Source organism: Manis pentadactyla, chromosome 10, assembly GCF_030020395.1.
Source record: "Manis pentadactyla isolate mManPen7 chromosome 10, mManPen7.hap1, whole genome shotgun sequence".
In the NCBI taxonomy this organism is placed as follows: domain Eukaryota; kingdom Metazoa; phylum Chordata; class Mammalia; order Pholidota; family Manidae; genus Manis; species Manis pentadactyla.
The window spans coordinates 100,326,696-100,336,147 of NC_080028.1; the positions used below are offsets into that span (position 1 = coordinate 100,326,696).

A 9,452-nucleotide genomic window follows, 5' to 3' on the forward strand; every position below is an offset into this window, starting at 1 on the left:
AATATTTGGTGGGAATGTAAACCGGTGTAGCTGCTGTGGAAACCACTTTGGGGGTTCCTCAAAAGGTTAAACCTGGAATTATGTGACCCACAATTCCAGGCCTGGACATATATCCAAAAGAACTGAAGACCATGATGAAAGTTTTATAAGGCTTGATGGCCCATCATCTTAATTTTTGTTGTTGTTTGGTCTTTTGGTGTCATATACTATATGTAATAAGTAAGTTATTTATCTTACTGCCCTTGCAACAATCGTCTGATTCAGTGGCCTGTGATTTCTTTTTTTAATTTAGTCTCTAGGATTGTCTGAAAGTTCTAAATTATTACTGATCGAGGGGATTTGGGAAATCAGAAATAAGATTATTATGACACCATTAATTCTGCACACATTAGAATTTTATTTCTTACATTCTGTTGGGTCTGAGTTTAGAGACCATAGGAAAGGAAGAGACATTGGAGGTTAGTGTGGCAGCCAGACAGGCTCTGGTTTGGTGGTTATGTCTTCAGAAGATAAGATTTTTAACACATAAGTCTGCATTATGTAGAAATGATTTGTGGTATTAGGGGTTCCTGGAGTTCAGGAGAATTTTGCTTTATTGCATATAATAGAAGGACTCATTTGATATGAAAAAAATTTTTAACGCAATTAAAAACAAATCATTTGTTATGGCCCAGGAGAAGATGATCTACTACCGTATTTAAATGTCATGGTATATATGAGCCTCCTAAAGAATTCAGCCTTTCAGGAAAATCTCAATGAAGATTGCTGCCTGAAAGTATATGATATGATATGTTAAGAATGTGACACTATCACATTCTTATTTACAGAGATTTGAATTTACTAAACATGTCTTAATTCTTTATTTACTTATTTATGGAAAACTATTTTTTACACAGTAATATTTTGCTCATTATACCTCAATAAAGCTGAAAAAAGTGAAATGATTGTTGAAGAGTTAAATAAATTGATTCATCCTGAAACGAAACTTTAAAATTTTATACTTGTGAATATTACTGCTTGCATAATGATTACAGAAACAGAAAATTTTTAAGTGAAACTGGGGAAAATGCTGAATTTGAGGAAGGATAGTTAACTGTGGTAAAACAGAGACACTTCCTTTTTTGTGATCATTTTTACTACCAAGAAATACTGAGCTTTGTGATATCTTGGAGTAAAGCATTGATTTGAAAACATAACTTTCAGAAAAATAAGTTTAAAACTTTTCTCACAACTTATTGAGCTTAGTGAAAGTTTCTTTAAGATACTTAATAGCAAGGTTTCCCTTGAAAATATGGCTGAATGTTTTCATGGTTACCTACCTTTTACCCCAGCTGAATGAATCAAAGAATTACAAATGGAAGGAAATCCTTCTGTAATGAAACTAGAGACTGCCCAAAGTCTATACCAGACTACCAAGAAATTCTTCCAAATAAAATGAAATGTGGACTGAAATCTATAAACATATTTTTTACCTCAAATAGATGCATGCTTTGTAGAGTAAGAGGGATGCGTATTCCGCAGAAGGATCTTCCAACAGTTACTTTGAAACATAAAGATTTAGAATGAAGAAATGGGGGGAAGGCATCTGTGTGAAGGGCTGATGTCCACGGCCGGTTCCTGGCAGACATGCTCCTGTCATCGTATTAATGAAGTGTGGGGAAAATGGCCTGGGGTGGGGGGAGAGGAACAGCAAGAAAAGGATGTCTCCACAGTCTTGCCCAGAAGGACTACAAAGTTCCTTTCTTCTCTATACTGCTCTTAACTGGGAAATTATAAAGGAAAGCAAGGTTTATATGTTTATAAATGTGTAATTAATACAGCTGACTACACAGAAGCCAACAAACCTGTGTATGGCAAAATAAAATTAACAAAAGACAGTTTGGAAACATATTTACACTTATTATGACAAAAGCTTCCATTGTATATGAACTACTTATAAATCAGCAAGAAAAAGGTAAATAGGCTACAAAGGTGAATAGGTAATTCTGGGAAGAAATGTAACTGGCTAATAAATATAAGATTTTTCTCAGATTGGCATGTGAGGACTGAGTGATAGTGGGGGCCCTCAGGGACTCCTGTGTACTGGTGACAGGTGTATTAATTATGGTAACCTTTTGAGCAGGGTCTTTTGTCAACTGGTATCTGAGTTTAAATTATTTTTTGAGACTCACAACTACTTACAGGAAATTTATGCTACAAACACTGTCCATGAATGATGTGTGTGTGTGTGTGTGTGTGTGTGTGCACTCGTTCACGTGCATGTACAAAAGAAGACTAGCATGAGAGGGATCATACAGGTAGATATTTATTGGAGCATTCGGGTTGTTTCCAATTTTTATCAATGGAAATTTCTTTGATAAATTTTGGTACATTCCTATAGTAGAATGCTGTGAGGCTGAGAATGAAGTAAAACTGTACATTGACATGGGAAGATATCTAAGATTATTCAAAGAAGAAAATAGGTTGCAAATAGAACAGAGAAGACTCAAGCATTGCTAAAGTATACACAAAAAATTAAACATATGCTAATATGTTTCTAAAATACAGTAGAAATCTATACGAGCAATGTACGCTCAACTGCATGGTGCCTCTGTTTTCCTTACAGATGCTGCTTTGACAAGACCGCGTCATGAAGCCTCTGCCGGCCCAAACTCCTACGGAAACCCGCCTGCTCAGGCTCAGTCTCCACCTGTTATTCCTCACCCTGTGCATGCCTCCCATTCTAACATGTCTTGTCATGCACCCCCACCTCACCCCGTGGCACCCCCACCCCCTACTAATTTAGACAGCACAGCTGCACCAATCCCGCAGCATCTTCATGCCACAAACCAGCCAATTCCGTATTACATTCCAGGCACTGCACCTCCAGGACAGAGACTGCATCATCACGAAGTTACGCAGAGGATGGTAGATCGAAGGATGATGATGCAGCATACAATGTATGTTTCATGTTTTTAAAAAGATAATCACACATTATTCCTTTTCCTTCTATTCCCCTTGGTTTATAACACTATAAAGTCAGTAGAAGCAATTTAAGTATACTAAACCACCAGTTCACTAGGTTATTCTTTACTAACCAAAATCTTGCTCTGTCTTACCCTGAGTTGTAGGTGTTGACAAAACAAGTTGACAAAACAAATTTATTTAACGAAACCAAATCATTTTCAGGATGCAATAAAGGGTCATTTCTTTTTGCAAACCAGTCTCTTGTTTCTTTTTTCAGTTTCCATAGTAAAGGTTAATGTTAAAATTGATGATCTTGAGAAACAAGATACAGTGCTCAGATATTTGCTTTGACTTATTATATGTTACCAGCCAGACGGAAGAAGAGTATTAGCATTTTTCGGCTGTTCTTTTTTCAATGTCTTTTTAACTTAGTTTATTTATTAATTTAAATATTACTGTATTACCTTAACATGGGAAGACTAACTGAACTTTTTGCTTTTTCTTTGAAAATTAAGTATCTGGTTTTCTACTTTAGGGCAGCAAATTCTGTTCTTCATATTCTGCCTGCTTGTTTTTGTGAATACAATTTTACAGGAAAACAGCTACCCTTGTTCACTTACGTGTTTAGACACTACAGCTGCACCAATCCCGCAGCATCTTCATGTGGTTGATTTCGTCTGTGGCGTCTGTGCCTTCTTTCACATTACGAAGACTAACTTGAGTATTACAAAGACTCAGTAACTACTTAGTAAGACCTAGTTGAATATGGCCTATAGAGAAGTATTTGGCCCTTACAGAAATGTCTGCAAATCTCTTGAAATAATTAATGATCTACCACTTCTGTGACTTCTTCCTTTAGTTGTATAATTTATGATTATATCTAGAATCTCTGGTTGTCGTTGCCATTGTAATATAGTAACCCTTTATATAGAAAGGTGCCAATGTAACATTAATATTTTCTAGTATCTAGAAGATTACTTGTTCTAAATTGTTAACATTAAACATGCAGTAGTAACCACAGTGGTGCTCATGTAAAACCTGAGCATAAGACTGTCTATTAGTGATACCTTAATAATAAAGAAAAAAAGATTTAACACGCAAAATCGGAAAATGTGTTAGAAGCTAATAGGAAATAAGAACTGGAGTATAAAAATGCATCGCTGGAACTTTTTTTTGAAGTACTCTGTTCAGAACTGTGCTTATATTTGTAAATTTGACTGACTCTAGAGAGAGAAAATATATTACGCTGGAATAGAGAATAAAGAGTGTGAATGGAGCTAATATCAGTTTCCAGATGTGGAACCTCTTCTTGCATGTGTTTGAAATAAATGCACAAGGTTAACATTTTTTTCTCTTTAAAGATTTATCTTTTAAAATGGCTGAATGTTACAATATAAAAGTAAAGCAAAATAAGATACTTTCATTTTCCTGCCTTACGTGTTTATAGATATATCTTACTTGCTCCTATAGCATTTGCTGAGGTGTTTAATTTAAAAAATTTTATTTCCATTCAAATTCCTATTATTTTACTTAAAATATCTGCTGTAAAGAAGGTATATAACAAAACATTCAAATTGTCTTTTTCCTTGGATAAATTTGAATTGGAGGTACTGTAAGAAATGAGCAGTGAGAATTTGTGGGGTTATGATTTCTTGATTTATTAATCATTAAATCTATGTTACATTTTTATAATTTATTAGATAATGAATTTCATGACTAAGCTATAGACATTTGAATATTAACGCTAGGCTATTTTTTCTACATTAAGAAATAACCAATTATTCAATTATTTCCAGTGGTCTTTCTGTGTTCTGTTCCCAGGCTGGCACCTGAGTGCCCCCCACCTCACCCACATAGGATGCACCCCTACAGTGGACACGGACATCCTGTGCCTGGGACTATGTCCTCACATCCTCGGTAGGCTCCAGAGAGATCTGCCCCATCAGTATCTTGTCTGTTTCAGCGATATGCTCAGTAGCTTGTGGTCAAACGGCCAGAATCAATGCTTTATAGTGGAATGCCATCCAGGGCGGTGCTGTGGAGAAACTGAATTCAGTTTAGCTGTGAGGCACTGCCTGTGGGCAAGTTAGAGACCTGGAGAAGCAATAGGAGGAACTTGAGTTCTGGGGCAGGGGGCCGTGTCACACAGGAGTGAGCTGTTCTGTTGTCCTTCAGGGGTGTCTACCATTAAAGCCAGCTCCCTAAACACATCCTGCTTTTCACAACTTCTTTATACACCCTCCCCGTTCTTAGTACTCACATCTACTTGACTGCCTCTAACCCTGGCTACTGACAAGAGAACACCAGCTTGTGCCTTCCTAGTCTTACGGTGTTTACTAGAGAAGTGGAAGTAGATGTGCATTAACTTTCTACGAAATTCATTTTCTTTAGCAAGTCATTGAGATCTTGGTCTACAGTAGCTTTTGAGGCAGAACATAAAGTGAGAATAAATAAATGGAGATTTGGCATTTACCAGTTTTACTCTTTATAAAATGTTGTTTACCCTTGTATTGTAAGGTACAGATGTGTTTGTTGTTGTAATTATCTTTGAAGCCAGCAACCCAGAGACACTATTCAACAAACAAAAGTCTTGGGAGCACCTGTAACATTCACATAAACAAACAGGAACACCTAATTTGTGTGCTCCGCAAGTAGAATCAGACTTTTAGATTGGAAGGAACCTATGCATTTTGTTTCCTTCGTAGGATGTGAATGAAACTCAGTACAGTGCTTTGCTCCTTGTAATTACAAAATTGAATTTTTGAGTTTTACTTTCTGAATTGAATTTGAGGTTTCTTTTAGTTATATCTTAGGGGCTAAATTTGTCTTAGCAGTGTAAGTTAAGAAGCTTTACGTAACTTTAAAAAATGTAAACATACCCCCCCATTCCTACTGATTATCATAAGACACTGCAGAGATGGTTACAAGCTAAAGCGCTCTCATCCTTTGTCAGGGGCCTGGGAGCTGAAGCTGGAGGGGCTGTACCTGCTGAGGCACCTGGAGCACCGCATCCCCACTTGGACCATCACCATATATCACTTGGACTTCACTTCGTATTTGTACGAGTTCTTCCTTTACTGGTAAAATAAAAACTTTTCAAAACGCTGAAATATTCTTCTGCTTAAGAGTATTCTTTTTCTAAATTATTTTATTGTAAATATTCTCAATGTATTAGTTATAGGTGTTTTAATAGAATTTGAGAATTAGTCATTGGAAATTGTGCTATAAAAAGGTATTAGATAAATTAAAATCTATATTTGTATTTGCACTGTAAAATGTACTGCATTTTTCTCTATTTATAAAAGTTTTTTCTTTTGTACGAAGACACCAGTCTTGATCCACTGTCAGTGGGACATGAGCTTGATATTCTCACAAGTGGTAATTGGTCTGTTCCTATGCATTTCTACTTTACTCATCTGCAAAAGGACCATACTTATTCTCTGTCTCTGACTTGAACAGATTCACATTTTGTAGATACCAATTTAAGGTGTAAATTTATTGAGTTTGCATTTCATAATACATACTAGTTATAAAAGTAGGACAGAGAAGGGAGTGGCTTCCTCTTGGGGAGGTAGACGTACTGTAGGAAAGGCTTCCAAGATGCTTTATTATGCATGTGACTTCTCAGCAGGTTTTGGAATTGAGAATGATGCTCTTGCAGTGATTACAGCATGTTAAGAAATCTCAAATAACATAAACACAAGCAACTGCAAATAGGCTGGTATTTCTGGATCTTAGGAATGGGGATCACTCAGCAATAAGAAATAAAGGTGCCCTGCCAAGAAACTGGGACTCAGGAACCACTGAAAGCAAAATGACTTGGTCTTACTTATGCTTTTGGAGTGACTTACTCAGACTGTAGTTAGAAAGACCACCTCCTCACTTGTTTGGAAAAATAGATTTGAAGGTGAGAGGATGGAATCTAGTTAAGACATAGTAGAAGAGGTAAAAGTTGATAACACCTGAACAAGGACAGTGGCAGTTGGTGTAATAATGATGAGATACATTTGAATGACATTTCGGATGACTCCTAGATGCTAGCTTGGTGCCTTTCACTGAGTTGCGGAGTATTAGATTACGGTTTAGGCAAGAGGTTAGGTGAGTTAGGTTTTAGACATACTGAATCTGTGATAAGTGGGTATCAAGGTAAAATGTCCAGTAGGGATTTAAGTTTATAGTCTGCACCTCAAAACCATAAACTGATGCCTGAGCTAAACATATGTTGTGATTTGTCAATATACATGAGCCACATACTGTCATAAAATACAAATCTGTGGAAGAGGATTAGATTGCCAGAAAAAAATGTATAGACTGACAAATTGAAAAATCCTTGGAGAGTGACAATACTATATCTAAAAGGTAATCCTGTCATTCAAAGAAAGGATTCTGAGCACTGGCTAGAGAAGTTGAGAAGAAACAAAATGAGAATAACGTCAAAATAATATGGTCATTAGTGTCTCACCACAAAAATACAAAGTTGGGAAAATGTTGAATGCATTATAGAGTGGTTATTGGTGAGGATGGGGATGGTGTCCTTCTTAGATTACAGGGAAGAAGGTAAAAATGTGGGAACAGTGAATATAAACTGCTTGCCTTATAAGCCTGGCTGTGAAGGGAAAGCAGGAAACAAGGCTGCAGTTATTCCAGGGTTAAGGAGATGACACTTTGGGATAAACCTGAAACTATGTTTAGGCTTAAGACAGAACATGAGAGGAGGACACAGAAGCAAGAAGTGGGCAGTAGGAGTCACTGAAGAATGTAAGGGTGACTTTGTCGCACCACTTCAGTGGGCTGAGAAAAGAAGTACAGACAACCATTTGCCTTAACATATTGCAAACACTGTATTTATATTGCAGGTTTATAAATATGGAGCTTTATTGCTTTTACAGTATTGACAGTGCTATTCAAGGAATAGTCATCCTGGCTTTTAATACTAGTTATTCTTCACCTTCAGATACTGGAACCTTTACAAGAAAGAGAAAATGTCAACAGTGGAGCATCTGAGGAGACGATCGAGAGATGCACATACCCACATAAATACAAAAAAAAAGTAAGAATTTATTCTGCGTGATGTCTACTTTATTGAAATGTATAAGATTTAGTATTGTGGACCTTTGAATTCAACTACATTATTACTAAAGCAACACATGCATATGATTTTTTAAAATTTGAAAGTTTAAAAATATATATTCTGAAGTTTCTTACCCTGATGACCCAAGTTTTTCTTCCCAGAAGAAAAATCATAGTTAAGGGTTTCTTACGTAATCTAGGTATTTTTGGGCATTAATAATGTACATATGTATGCATTTCCCCTTCTACTTTTAAAAATGACACAAAGAGGATGATAAGCGCACCGTTTTTGTGCATTGTTTTCATTCTGGATCAGAACATGCCACCCATATTCTCTTTAATAACTTATACTGTACTTTAACTGGCCACTTATTTTGACATTTAGTTAACCTACATTTCTTACATTGTACCCTCAATTTATAGTATTATTTATAGAAGTTGTGCAATAGACATGCTATATAGATTTCTTTCAACAAACAACTATGCTATGCAGACTGATAATAAGAAAGTGAAAAATCACTGTATTTTTCATCTGTCTTCTAAGAGTATTAAAGAGGTATTACCACTAAATTTAAGTCCTTTCAGTTGTCTAAGCTAAAGACTATGTCATCAGATTAATTTATTTGGAGATTATTTGAAAATTCCTTAGTAAAGGGTATGTGTTATGATGGGACAAAAATAGAGTTTATAATCATCCTAACAGTGTATTAAAAATACTAGTTTTCCCAGTAATTAATTAGTTACATTTAATTTTCCTTTTGATGCTGCTTAATTAAGTCTTAAAATAACTTAGTTGAAAATAGTCACTTAATTCATCCATTAACTCATCACAGTTATACCTGGGAGATAAGTTGTGGCTGAACGTGTAGTTTTGTTTTGCATTGCCTGTCAAATAAACACGGACTTTACTCAGTTGTTCAATAATGTCATCCTACTAACACGGTGACACCCGATCGGCTCACAGAGAGACCTGCCCCGCCAACAAGCCGGCGAAGCACCGACTCAGGAAGCCACCGACGAACAGTGCACCATCTGCCTGTGTACTTTAGAGGAAGGGGAAGATGTGAGGTAAGTAGACATGAATTATCTAAAATCTGTTGTCAAAACTGTACATGAGATTTTATGTGAAAGTAGACTAGAAGCCACATAAAGATCACTCCTGGCATCTCCTGTTACCAGTCTCCAATGTGTAGAGAATTGCCTTCCCATAGTGAGTGAAAGAAAAAGATTGAAGTCTCTGTATTGCTACCAGTGGGTTGGGATGGGAAATATACTTGGGCAGGGAAATTTTGTGGTCAAAATGTCTTCTCTAAATCTTGCAGAAAGGAGAACTTGACAGGCTTTGGAGGCAGAGACTGTTAAATTAATGTATTCTCCAAGGCTTAAAGAGGGGGATCTCGATTAACTCCATGCAGTGTTTGACAGCATCTTTTCAT

The 9,452-nt window shown here is 36.3% G+C and overlaps 1 long non-coding RNA gene across 1 annotated transcript; it reads left to right on the forward strand.

Moving 5' to 3' along the window:
- Positions 1–2,321: 2,321 nt before the first annotated feature.
- Positions 2,322–8,898, forward strand: LOC130679180 (uncharacterized). The gene is made up of 4 exons (XR_008992244.1): positions 2,322–2,939; positions 4,768–4,863; positions 5,900–6,026; positions 7,901–8,898. It is a non-coding gene; the product is annotated as an uncharacterized LOC130679180 (long non-coding RNA).
- Positions 8,899–9,452: the final 554 nt, after the last annotated feature.